Here is a 14560-nt window from a genome sequence, read left to right on the forward strand (position 1 = left end):
CTTCCTCCCAAAATGATATATAATCCCCTAGAAGCAAACCCCTCGATCATTTCAACATGTATGAATGATTCTCTATGCCAGGCACAGGGGATATATAGTGGGTGGTGTTTACTTGCATCGCTCCCTGCACACAGTAGAAAGTTAGTGACTGGCAGCTAGAACCAGGTCTGTATCCCCACTCCCATCATGTTCTCCTGGCTCTTCCTGCCTTTGTTGGTGCCACCACTCAACTTCCTCTGCTCTGAACATTTGTTCATTTTTCAATAGAGAGGATAAGAGGATGAAGGATGGCAGAGAGAGGGTGGGCAGGGAGAAGGGGGAAAACAACCCTGTAAAACAGAACAAAAACTATACAAAACCCCAGAAACCAGATTTAGTACTATAATATTTTATAGCAATAGAAAGTAGCTGAAAATAACCTCAGGGGGAGGAGTCAGCAGAGATTGTGCAGCAGAGGCCACAGGTTTAGACGCCACAGGTTTAGACTAGGAGCCTTTCAATGGACTGCTGAATGGACTGGATCAGCTGTGAGCCTTCTTTGATGGTGACAGAACAGGTGATGACAGGACTGGAGACCCCACAGGCCCGCCCCAGGGCCTGCCTGGAGTGTGCAAACATTCCAGGCAGGCCCAGCACATTCTTGTCTTCACACAGCAGTGGGAGGTACAGAATGCTCTCTAGCAGCGTCGTATCTGCAGCCACTAAAATGAACTCACAGATGCCTCTGTTGAGGGTTTTGATGGCCTCATTGGCTCCTGTCTGAAGCTGGTTGTGGTTCCAGTGGCTCCGCACTTCTCAGGGAGCACAGCATACTTCTCTAGATCAGTTTTGACTTGTGCATCTGGCAGGCTTCCTGGGCATTGCAGGCAGGTTCACCTTTTGGAGAAACCTTTGGAAAGAAAGAGGAATGAAAAGTACTTGCTGGTGTTTCCCTGGTGGTCTACTGGTTAGGATTCAGCCCTTTCACCTCCGTGACCCAGTTTCAATTCCCTGTCAGGGAATATATGTTTTCTATGGCATCCAAAACAGGCAATCTTAGCTCTTGTTACTGGAACTTGCGATGTGCCCCAAGGCCCAGTTGCAGGAGAATTTCTGTAGTCTTGGGTGCCAGAAAACTCTGGTGAAGAAGGGGAGTTAATGGCGACCCTCTGCCTGTTTCTCATGCTCCTGACCAAAAATCTTGTTACCTACTCTTTTCTCCCTTGGGCACCCTAGCACTCCTAGTTCTTCTCATATCTCCATTTCTCATACAGCAGTACTGACTTCAGAGGTCGACTAAGCAGCTTGCTCAAGGTTATACAGCCATGTATCAATCCACACCTGGGTGGGGCTCCTGCCCTATTTGCTGGGCTGCCATTACTGACAGAATGTGTTCTGTGTCTGGTAATGGCTGTTTGCTGCTTCCAGAGCAACTCTCCCACAGATAATGACTATAAACTAGAAAAATTTATTTCATATATATATATAAAAATATAATTTGAAGGTTCCGGAAGACTGAACAAAAAGCAGGCTGACATGTGGAAGAATGGCATGTAGTGAGTTTCCCATTTTGCAAACTTTCAGCAGAGAGCTGTTAACTGAAAAACCATACAATTTGTGAGGTTACAGAGGAGAATTTATTTCTTATAAAGGGTTACAGCATGTGAGGTGGTCATCCTGACAGGCTGGGAATTGCAGGAAGCCCAGAGCGGGCACTTTGAGGGAGAGAGGGGCAAGACAGGAATTTAAGTTGAATGGGTTGGCCTAACATATTCAACAAGTTACAGGAGGATTCATGAATATTTATGAAGGGGGTCCTGATGCATGCTTATTGAACAAACATTCATGTAATATACAACCTTGTTCACCTTGTTATGGATACTTAGCATTTAAATGCATTACAATCAGGCCCTAACACAAAGGTCTTTTCAGGACACAAAGGCACTCAAATGCACAGATACTGTAAAACTGACAGAACCAGTCCATGGTCGCTGGTCTTCTCATCAGAAGAAAGTTACTGAAATCAGTCTCTTGTCAGTCAAGGCTGTAGTTCTGGCTTGTGGAACAGTGGGGTTCAGTATCTGGTGAGGGGTGAGCAGCAAGTGCTTCAGCACTCCCTATTCTCAAGGCCAGTGCTTGTTTAGCTGCTAGAAAAAAAGCCTTGTAGCAGTTAGAACATAGTTTATTCTTTGCATGTACGGGGTGTGTGAGTTAATCAATCCTTGCCTGGAATGGTCCTAAGTCCTATTTATAATTTGGTGTCTTATTGCCATAAAGAGTCCATTCCGTCAGTCTTATGATCTCTGTGATAACATTAATGTTGGTCAGTTTTGTCTAAATTGCAAAAGGGTGGGAATATAATGGGGCTTGTCTGGCCTCCTGTTCCTTCTTGGCCTGGGACTCAGTTTATAAGGTTTGCCTAGGGTCCCGTTGGCCAATGGGGGTTCCATTTAGTCAGTTGGGGGACTTAGGATTTTATTTTTAGTTTATAGAACAAACTTTGCTCCCCCTTACTTGGATTAGCTAAATTACAATACAAAACCAAACTGTCTTCCTAGATTAAAGGAACAGAGGACAAAGTTTTAGACAACCACAGCAGTTGGAACATCAAGGGGTTAGGTGGAATCTCAGAAAAGAAACAGCACAGTAGGGTGACTACAGCTACGAGCAGTATATTGTACATTTCAAAGGAGCTAAGAAGAGAGAATTTCAAATGCTCCCAACACAGAGAAATGATAAAATGTTTGAGATGATGGATATCCTAAACATCCTGATTTGATCATTACACATTGTAGGCATGTATCAAAATATCATATGTACTCCTATAAACATGAATAATTATTGTGTGTCAATTAGAATATAAAACAAAATAATAATAATAGTAAGCAAAGAGGTCAGGAGAGAACTTTTGGAGGTGGTAAATAGTTTTTTTTTTTTTTGAGATGGAGTCTCCCTTTGCTGCCCAGGTTGGAATGCAGTGGTGCGATCTCAGCTCACTGCAACCTCTATCTCCCAGGTTCAAGTGATTCTCGTGTCTCAGCCTCCCAAGTAGTTGAAATTACAGGTGTGCGCCACTATGCTGACCATTTTTGTATTTTTGGTAGAGACGGCATTTCACCATGTTGGGCAGGCTGGTATCAAACTCCTGACGTCAAGTGATCCACCAGCCTGGGCCTCCCAAAGTGCTGGGATTATAGGTGTGAGCTCCTGTGCCCAGCTAAATAGTTTTATTGTATACATTGTGGTGATGATTTTTTTTTTTTTTTGAGATGGAGTCTCACTCTGTTGCCCAGGCTGGAGTGCAGTGGCATGATCCCTGCTCACTGCAAGCTCTGCCTCCTGGGTTCACACCATTCTCCTGCCTCAGCCTCCTGAGCAGATGGTACTACAGGTGACCACCACCACGCCCGACTAATTTTTTTTTGTATGTTTTTAGTAGAGGTGGGGTTTCATCATGTTAGTCAGGATGGCCTCAATCTCCTGATCTCGTGATCCACCCACCTCGGACTCCCAAAGTGCTGGGATTACAGGCATGAGCCACCGCGCCTGACCTGTGGTGATGATTTAATGTGTCTATACTTATATCCAAACTCAGCAAGTTGTGTTCATTACATATGTACAGCTTTTAGTATACCAAGCATACATCTATAAATTATTTTAAGAAAAAAATAAAGAAAATAAGAATATATAGTTATTATAATTGTCCTGTGATGAATAGATGCCAAATAGAGACAAATACAAAATCTAAGAAAACACAGAATATTTGTTGATAAATAGATTTGTACAAGAATATTCATGCACAGCAGCCTTCTTCATAATAGTCCAAACTAGAAATAACCAAATTGTCCATCAACTGTGGTGTATTCACATATTGGAATAACACTCACCAGCAACACCCAAATAAACTAGATACATAGAAAAATATGGATGCATTTCAAAGACATGAAGAAAAAGCATAACACAAAAAGTGAATTTATGTGAGTTTCAAGAAGAGAGCAACATAATCTATGATGATAAATGTCAGAATAGTAATTAACTAAGGGGAGAAGGGTGGGATTGCCTGGAAAGGGAAGGGGATAAGGGTGGGATTGCCAGGAAAGGGACTCTATGAACCTTTAAAAATTTTTTTTTTAATTTGAAAAAAAAGTTTTTATAGAGTTGGGGGTCTTGCCGTGTAGCCCAGGCTGGTCTCAGATTGCTGGGCTCAGTCAGTCTTTCCACCTCGGCCTCCCAAGTGCTGGGATTACAAGCATGAGCTACTGTGCCTGGCCTCTACAGACCTTTTTGGGATGATGGAAATTTTCTATAACTTGATCTGGGTGATGATTTCATTTGTCAGTATTTAATAACCTGTCCTAGTTAATATGTTTGAATTTTACACTGTGTGAATTACATTTCAATAGTCTGCTCTTTAGCATAAACATGGGGGGTGGAGGATGGAAGATGGAGACAAGCCAGTGTAGACCATGGCAAGGAGTTTAGATTTTATTTTAAACTCAGTAAAAGCTCATTTTCATTCCCACTCACCCCTCACAAAATCCCTCCTAATATCTCAACCAGAAAAACAGCTATGACAACACAATTTCATTAGTGGAAACTACAGACAAGTCTCCTTGAGAAGAGGCGTTTCACCTTGTGGGGTGGTTCAACACATGCCCAGATGTGAGGCACCTCCAAAGTTCCCAATGACCTAGTGCAGGTGTGTTTTGATGGCCCTGGCTGTATCACGCTGGCAAGTCAGTGGTAAACCTTGTTCTCTAGTCACAAATAAGGCTTGCAGCCATTGTGAGAAACAGTAAAAACCAGTTATGACCACACCGCTGCATTAGTGGAAGCTATCAACATGGTGGATTGAAAGGTGGCATTTTACCCTTTGGGATATTTTCTGCTCCATGGTGAGATATAGGGCATGTCCTGGGCCCTAGATGTGTGCAATGTGGGGTCTCCTTTTTGCCTGACTGCACTGCATTGCAGGAGTCAGTGGTAAATCCTGCTAAAGGACTTAGTCAGTGCATGGATTGAAAGCAACCCAAAAGACAGCTCAGTTTCTACCCAAAAAGATGCCACACACTGCCATTTCGGATTGGAATCAAGGTTCTGCATTCACAACACAAAGTGCCAATCACTATACCACCATGGCACACCATGAACTTGCTGGCAGATGCTGAGTTTTCTTTAATACTTTCAATGTAAAAATATTCACAATATTTTGTTCTTGCATCACTTGCTTTCTGACAAGTTGAGTGGTAAGAAGCACAAATTCCTACATTCCGTTCTTTCCAAAGATGTTTAGTTTGACCAGAATGCAGGATATTGAAAAAGATAACTAGCCTATCCACTTCAAAAACTTAGCAACAAGAACAAAGAAATGGAGGGACAATTCTAGTTAGGTAAAGTGCAATTGAGGAACTTGAGGAACTTTATTTGGAACCTGGGGAAGCAACATCAGTACCACAAGTCACTTCTCTCTCACTCTCTTAAAGAAATATTATACATACACATACATATATATATTACATGTGTATATAATATAAAATACACACACACACACACACACACACACACACACACACAGAGTGTTTAATTAAGCAAAGAAGAATTCCTGAATCAGAAAGCTCCTTAACCAGAATAGTTTCAGAGAGGCTCCAGTGCTACCATGTGGTAGAAGATTTATGGATGGAAAAGGGAAAGTGACTTACAGAAAACAGAAGTGAGGTACAAAAATAATCGGATTGGCTACAGCTCTGAGTTTGTCTTATTTGAACCCAGTTTGAAGAGTTGGCCACCTTTGATTGCCTAAAACTCAGTCATTGGCACAAGAGTCGGTTACAGGTTGTTTATACATCCAGTTAGGTTACAGTTCACTAAATATGGAGAAACTTTTAAAATATGGATAGAGGCAGCTTCCAGCTAACGATATGTATATATCTTTAAGATATTGTTGCATATAAATATCATTAAATTAAGACATTTATGCATATGTAATGTGCATATGTGTTATATATACACATACAGACACACATGTACACATTATATATGCATAAATATCTATATACATGCACATATATGCGTATAGATGTGACATTTTCTAAACAATTAGAAAATTTTTATCTGGACTATATATTAGATAATATTATTGAATAAATGTTAATATCCTTAGATTTGATAATTGAATTGTAATATAATTATATAGGATAAAGTCCTTAATCTGATGAAATACATGCTGAACTGTTTAGGGATGAAGTGAAGTTTTTTTTTTTTGGTCTGCATTTACTATGAAATATGAATGTGCGTGTAGGTGTGTGTAGGCAGAGAAAAAAGGTACCGGAATGTTAATTGTTGAACTTTGGGGAACGGTGTAGAGCTGTTCTTTTTTTTCCCAACTTTTCTGTAGGTTTGAAATCTTTCAAAGTAAATGATTGTGGAGGAAAATGTAAAACATGGGAGTCTGTGAAGAGCTGGCTGAGTTCTAGGCTAGAATTTGGCTCTCTCTGGGTCTCGGACTTGCAGGAGGGGGTGACGGATCTCAGTACCTCTCACTGCTAGAAGAAAGTGTAGGTTACCAGTCTGGTGTACAAACTTATCTAAAGGATCCCCTCCTGTTACCCAGGATATGGGTGAAATGTCTTCTTTGTCCTTCTTACATGAATCAGCCTTCTAGCCTGGAAGTCTGGTAGGAAAGTTTGAGGCTAATTTGTATGTTTCAAAGCTTTGGAAGATGTCCCATTTTACATTGGATTGCAAAAGACAAGTCAATGTGTATGAAGAATTTGTTTTCAGAAAAAGAAATCCAAAGGAGAGTAAGTTATTTGAAACCTAAGAGTCCCATTGGGGTATATTGTTTTTACTTGTTGGTCCTTCAGAAATCTCAAGGGTGGGAATTTGACTTATACAGGAAGATTTTTCCAGATCATGAGTAAACAGCAAACTTTCAAGATCATTCTTTGGCAGAGATTCTACTGAGGTAGGAAAGTGGCAGGACTTATTTTGCAGTTGTGGCCCGGTTGATCAGAGAGGGATCCGGTCCAAACAGGGTGCAGTAAAGAAGCTGACTAAAACCAGCAGATGGAGACAAAAGCTACCTCTAGTTGCCCTCACTGCTCATTAGCATGAAGACACTCCTACCAGTGCCATGACGGTTAATAAATGCCATGTCAACATGCCATAGCAATGGCCAGGAAGTTACATTATATGGTTCTGGAAACTCCTCATCCCTTTTCCAGAAAGTTCTGAATAACCCACCTCCTAACTAGCATCTAATTAAAAGTGGGTATAAATACAACTAGCTAGCAACCCACACAATGCACATGGGTTAGCCCTGTGCCACAAGAAGCAGTACCAGTTTAACAAAAGTTGCTTTCTTTCACCACTGGGTTGCCCTTGAATTCTTACCTGGACAAAGCCAAGAACTCTCCTGGGCTAAGCCCCAATTTTGGGGTTGTCCTTCCTTGCATTGTCTGGTGACCACAAAGACAAGACCAGATGGGATGGGACATGACATGACACGGGACAGGACAGGACAGTCAAGAAGTGTTTAAGGCAGGACACTTGGTTGTGGAAAGTCCCTTACTGTGTTGACCCCGAGATGCCAAAGTCACATTGTTCAGTGGCCCCCAAGTTGGCCTTTGGGGTTCACCATTGGCTACCCTGTAGGGTTTCAGCATTTGGTGTGGGGACCCTCACTGGCTGACACTTGCGTTTTCTGGGTTTTTGGCTTTTTGTTGTGGTGAGAGTTCTACTGTCACTGTTGACCTCTCCCTGGATGCTCTGTGGTTTTCAGCATTGACATTCCCTATAGGATTGTGGATTAGAGCCCCTCCGTGGAGGAGTGTCGATGTCATCTTCTCTGCCCTCAAATTAAAAGATTACAATTTTCCATTACAGCCAGGCCCCCTCCTATGGGACCTTGCTCAAGCCCATATTGAACTCTTGGTCACAGGAACCAGGGGTTCCTGGACTCCTGACCCAAGTGACAACTACCCATAGTGGCAGGCAAGCAGCAGCCACCCAAACATTTTGCCCAAATATTTTTCTTCAGTCTCTGTGGCTGCTGGATAGATTTTCTGGCACCTCAGCGAACAACACTGTTCATGCCTTCCCTTCTGCCCTTCCATGATCACTTTGTTTCTTTTAACCCCTCTTTGCCCAAACTAAAATGCTTTCTTCACTCTCTGTGGAATTCAGACCCATCATTTTACTTCACATTCATATTTCATAATCTACTTTCATAACGCTTTGCTACCTGTACTTACATCTTCTCTGCAGGAGGTGAGAATTTGAAAGGGAAAGTAACCGAGCTTTTGGGAGACTCAGAAAAACTTCTGGGTGTAGGAGAGAACCTTGTCAGACATGGGGACAACAGTGAGCATCCCAAAGGACTCTCCACTAGGGTGTCTTTAAAGCAATTGGAGCAAATTCAAATGAGATGGCTCAAAGAAAAAGAAACAATTTTCTGGGGAGAAGAAGAAATTTGGCCTGAAACTGGTTCTTTACCTTATCATACTATTTTACAATTGGACTTATTCAGTAAAAAGGAAGGGAAGTGAGGAGAAATTCCTTATGTCCAGGCTTCTATGGCCCCTTACCAGAATTCTGACTTAAGAGTCAACTGCTGGATGTGTCTGGCTCGTGTTACTTCCAGGCACCAAGAAACTGCGTGGGATATCCTTGATGCTCCCTTCCTAGTGGCACCCCCTGGAAGGCCTATGCCCTCCCTAGGGTCTTCTCAGTTGCCCAGTTCTGCAAGGGGTCCTGCCAGTTCTCCAGTGCAGGATTCCAACTCAATGTCATCAGGAAACCCTCCCTTTTATTGAGCTAGCTCCAGCCTATATCCCCCACTGCCCAAGGAAGTAAGCCCAACCAGAACCACCAGGAGTGGAGCTCTATATCAGCCCCTGAAATTGAATCTGTGTCCATTGCGGGAGGTAGCTAGCAGAGATAGGGGAACAATCAGAGTATATGTGCCATTTCCTATGTCTAAATTGGCTTTGTTCAAGGAGAAATGTGGCTGGTTTTTGAAGGATCTAAGGAAGTTTATAGAGGATTTTGTTAAGTTGATTGTGTCCTTTGATTTAACTTGGCACAACTTGCCAATATTATTGTCCACTTGCTGTACTGGAGGAGAAGTGAGGGATTCTGGGTACTGGTCTGTGAATATGCAGATAGGGTAGCTGCTCATATCCAAGGTCATGCCATTTATGTAGGGGGAGATGCAGTTCCACATACACACCCTCCGTGGGATTACCAGAAGTGTTCCCAAGAACTTGAACATAGAAATGACATGCTAACTTGTTTAATAGAAAGTATGAAAAGGTGTGTGATTAAGCCAGTTAATTATGACAAGGATAGAGAAGTAACTCAGTGGAAGGATGAAAATCCCATTCTGTTTTAGGGCTGCTTGGTTGAGGCACTCAGGAAATATGCTAATGTAGACCCAGACACCCCAGAAGGGTGGGCTCTTCTGGGCATGCATTTTATTACTCAATCTATGCTTGACATTAGGAGGAAGTTGCAAAAGGCAGGAATGGGACCCCAAACTCCATGGGCCAACTCTTAAACATGGCCTTTGGAGTTTACAACAATAGGGACAGGGCAGAGGAAGAGGAGAAAACCAAAGGAAATAGCCAAAAAGTGCAATTGTTTGCAGCTGCTTTCAGCCTCCTACTGCTTTTGAGCTGCCCATCCTGAGAAAGTGTTGCAAGAGTGGCTTTGGGATGCCCAGACAAAAGCCAGCTCATCATCCCCTGGGCTGGAATCAGTGTGCCTTCTGTAAGCAAGAGGGCCACTGGAGGAAAGACTGCCTCAGTCTCCAAAGGGAGTCTGAGATCCCCGGACCCCTAACGGCTAAGAGAACAGAGGACTGACAGGGCCCAAGATTCCCTACAGCTTCCACCAGACACCTTGCCATCTCTACAGAAGAGCCTCAGGTAATTCTTGACTTGGTGGGTAAAAATATTGAGTTATTGGATACGGGAGCCACCTTCTCAGTTCTGATTTCATCCTTGGGGCTGCTGTCTTCCCACTCCTGTACTGTAATGAGGATTGGTGACCAGCTAAAAGTGAGGAGATTCACCCATTCTTTTAGTTGCACTGTGGAGAACCATATGTTTTCCCACAGATTTTTGCTTAGTCTTGAGTGCCTTATGCCTTTACTGGGAAGAGACTTACTTTCCCAATAACAGGCTGCAGTTCAATTTGGAGCACCTCAAGAGAAGGCCACAGGCTGGGAAGGGACACCTCTCCTAGCTCTAAGTTCATGTCTTAACACAGACAAAGAAAAGACGTTCCCTCCACCACATATTACTTCTCAAGTAGACCCGTCTGCTTGTGACATGGAAGTTCCTGGAAGAACTGCAAATGTTCTCCCAGTCCAGGTTATTTTGAAACCCAGTGTTAATTATCTATGGGAAAAAAAATATCCTTTTATGTGTGGTGGCTCATGCCTGTAATCTCAGAACACTTGGAGGCCAAGGCAGGCATATCACTTGAAGCTAGGAGTTTGAGACCAGCCTGGCCAACAAGACAAAACCCCATCTCTACTAAAAACACAAAAATTAGCTAGGTATGGTGGTGCACATCTATAATCCCAACTACTCAGAAGGCTGTGGGAGGAGAATTGCTCGAACCCAGAAGGCAGATGTTGCAGTGAACCTTGGGCCGCTGCACTCCAGCCTGGATAACAGAGCAAGACTCTGTCTCAAAAAAAAAAAAAAAAAAAAAATCCAGTATCCTTTTAGACCTTTGGCTCTGAGGGGCATCCATCCCCTGATAATGAAGTATGGATTATTACAATCCTATCAGTCACAATGTAACACCCTCATTTTTCCTGTTTATAAGCCAAATGGGGAATATAGATTTGTTCAGGATCTTAGGGCAGTTAATGAGGCAGTAGTTCCAGTCACCTGATAGTTCCTAATTTTATACAATAATAACTCAAGTCCCTGAAGATGCTCATTGGTTCATAGTATTCAATTTAAAAGGTGTTTTCTTTTACATACTTTTACATCTGGATACCCAATACATGTTTGCATTTGAATGGACTAATCCAGATACTCATGCTGCATCTCAGCTTGCCTGGACTGTCCTGTCCCCAAGGCTTTAGGATAGTCCCCATCTCTTTGGCAAAGCATTGGCAAAAGAGGTAAGGAAACTACAGTAAATTAATGGATGCCTCTTACCATATGTGTATCACCTATTAATTTCCAGCCCTACTAGGGGAAGACTCAGAAACATATGATTCAAGTCCTTAATTTTGAAACAAAACAAGGGTATCAGGTGTCCCCCCAAAGGCCCAAATTTCTGTCCAAAGGGTCACATATTTGGGACACATGCTCACTCCTGGGACTAGGATCTTGAACCAGGGATGAAAAGAGACCATCCTGGCACTCCAGGTCCCTCAAATTAAGAAGCCTTTTTGAGAATAGCTGGATTCTGCTGGGTTTGGATTCCCAGGTTTGGGCTCATAGCAAAACCACTCTATGAACCTCCAAAAGGGGTTGGTCACAAACGTTTGAATTGGAATGGAACCTGTCAAAAGGCATTCTTAGCCTTAAAAGAAAAGCCAGGGACAGCCCCTTCTTCAGGACTCTCAAACTTAGAAAAACCTTTCACCCTCTATGTGGATGAATAACAAGGGACAGCTTTGGATGTTCTAACTCGAAGGCTTAGGAATTACCTTGGACCAGTGGCTTATTTCTCTAAACAGCTAGACCAGGTTGCAGCCAGGTGACCAGGAAGCTTGAGATCTGTGGCTACCATCACTCTATTGGTAGAAGCAGCCAGTAAGTTTACCTTGGGACAAAAAGTAGATGCCATACCACCCCCACCCCACACCACCCCATGAAGTACAGTACAGAGGGTCCTAAAGGCAAAAGTACACCAATGGCTAACATGGGGCCAGTTACTTAAATATCAGGCTCTTCTGCCTGACACCCTAGATGTTACCCTTAAAGTATGCTGATTTTTAAGCCCTGCTACTCTGTTGCTGGACCTCATGTCCCAAGAAACAGATCCCCAACTCATTGACTCCTGGGTGGAAACCATGGAAGAGATCTACTCTAGAAGGCCCAACCTTGAAGACAAGCTGTTGTCTAATCCGACTGTTGAGTGGTTTAGAGATGGAAATAGCTTTATTCATGAAGGAGTAAGAAAGGAAGGTTAGCTAACAAGAAGTCACTGAGGCCAAGGGTTTACCTTCTCAGACTCTGCTCAAAAAGCAGAATTAGCTGCTCTAATCAGGGCCTTCCAACTGTGAAAAGACTTAAGGCTGGGTGTGGTGGCTCACGCCTGTAATTCCAGCTCTTTGGCAGGCCGAGGTGGGTGGATCACCTGACGTTGGGAGTTCAAGACCAGCCTGGCCAACATGGCGAAATCCCGTCTCTACTAAAAATACAAAAATTATCCGGGTATGGTGGTGGGTGCCTGTAATCACAGCTACATGGGAGGCTGGGGCATGATAATCACTTGAACCTGAGAGGCAGAGTTTGCAGTGAGCCAAGATCATGCCACTGCACTCCAGCCTGGGCGACAGAGCAAGACTCCGTTTCAAAAAAAAAAAAAAAACAAAAAACCCTCAAGAGTCAATGTGTTTACTGACTCTAAATATGGGCTCCTGTTGCTTCATGCTCATGCAGCCATAGGAAAGGAAAGAGGAATATCATGAGCCAAGGGATCCCCCATACAAATTTACTCAGATCTTGGAACTTTTAGATGCTGTCCAACTCCCAAAGAAATAATAAGTATTCACTGCAGGGGACACCAGAGGGAGACACTGTTCTTATTAGAGGAAATTCCCTTTTGGAAAGCGCAGCTAAGGCCACAGCTAAGGAAACTCTGCTATTTCATGCTGCTGCGCTACTACCAGGTATTCCATCCATGTCAGTGGCACCATACTATACCCCTAAGGAAATTAAAGGGACTGAGTAAAAGGCTTCCAGTGAGACCCCTCTGGATGGTTGCTAGAAAAGAACAAACTCTATTCCTGAGGCTGACAAATGGGAAATAATTAAATATTTTCATGATTCCTCACATTTGGGACAGGATTTTCCATTCAAATTAGTTTCCTAAATATTCTTGGGGAAGGGACTGTTCCAAACTATGAAAAGATTTACCAATCAGGAAGCCACCCCATACCCCAATCCCTGCTTAAACCTGTAAAACACCAAGGAACATACCATGGCAAAAACTGGCAGACAGATTTAACCCAGATGTCACCTTACAGGGGACTACAATATTTGCTAGTATTTATAGACACTTTTGCCAGGTGGATAGAAGCTTTCCCCACAAGGACAGGAAAAGAACTGGAAGTGTCTAAATTCTTATTAAACAAATCATCCCAAGATTTGTATTACCAAAAGGTTTGCAAGCGGATAACTGACCTCCCTTTCCAGCTAAGGTGACCCAGTGAGGTAATGCCTCAGCCGTAAGCGTTACCTATCTTCACTCCTCATGGAGATCTCAATCTTCAGATAACATAGAAAGCCAGTTGTGACATTAGCAAAACTCTTTCAGGGGACCTCAGAGGCCTGAGTTTTTCTCCTACTCATAGCCCTTTTGCATGTAAGGATGGCTCCAAAGGGAATTTTAAAGCTTAGTCCATTTGAAATGACTTATGGAAGGCCCCCCATTTTTTTTAACTTCATCAACACCACAGTTTATTTGTAAACATGTTATATGTTTCAATAATCAAATTGACAACACTTTATAGACTTCATTGTATAATATTAACATCCTAACAGAAAATGATCCACTGTACTCATTTCCAGTTTGGTATTTTAAAATTCTTAAGTACAAATTGTATTTGTAACACTGAACACAAAAAAGAAACTTGAATGCCAGAGAAAACTGAAAACATCAAGTAAAAGAAACCAGTATTCTGCCCCCCCCAAAATATAAAATCATCTGATTACATAATTTAAAAAAGAAATAAAGGAAATCAGGTGATCATATTTTTTAATGATGTAAAGTTGCGTTTCTTCAAACCCATTTTAGATGTGAAATTGTACAATATTAAATTCTATGTCTTTTTTGTTATTTGTTCTTTTTTTCTCTTGGTTTCTAAAGAATGTTTAAATTACATGAAGGAAGTGGGGAAAGAAAGGAAGGAACATGGAAAAAAGCCAAATGAAATTAACTATTTGGAAAATAATTGGATAAATTTTTCATGAGTCTTTTTTTGGCAAATAACAAAGTCTGCATTTGAAATTTATGTTTTTGTTGAAATGGATGAATACTTGTAAGATTTAAGAATTACATGATTTAATGTGCAAGTAAAGTGAAGCTAAATTCACAAAGCAAAGTGCAAACATCAGCTTTTCACATTTTGGTAAAAGCTCTAAAAATGCACTCTCCCTCCTTAAGAGTATGAGAGGTATTTAGCTCAGAATCAGATGATTACTCTTGCCTCTTTCAACACAAGAAATCATAGGGAACCCCATGGTTTTTCAGTACTTTCCCTAAAATTCATGATCACTATTAGGTTCCATTTCTTCCTCCTTTATCTCTCAAAAGCAATATAGCAGCAAATCACTCCCATATTTTAAGCTTTAAATTCACCAGCAACTGGGCTCACTGCCAACAACTA

This window comes from Pongo pygmaeus, chromosome 1, assembly GCF_028885625.2.
Source record: "Pongo pygmaeus isolate AG05252 chromosome 1, NHGRI_mPonPyg2-v2.0_pri, whole genome shotgun sequence".
NCBI lineage: Eukaryota > Metazoa > Chordata > Mammalia > Primates > Hominidae > Pongo > Pongo pygmaeus.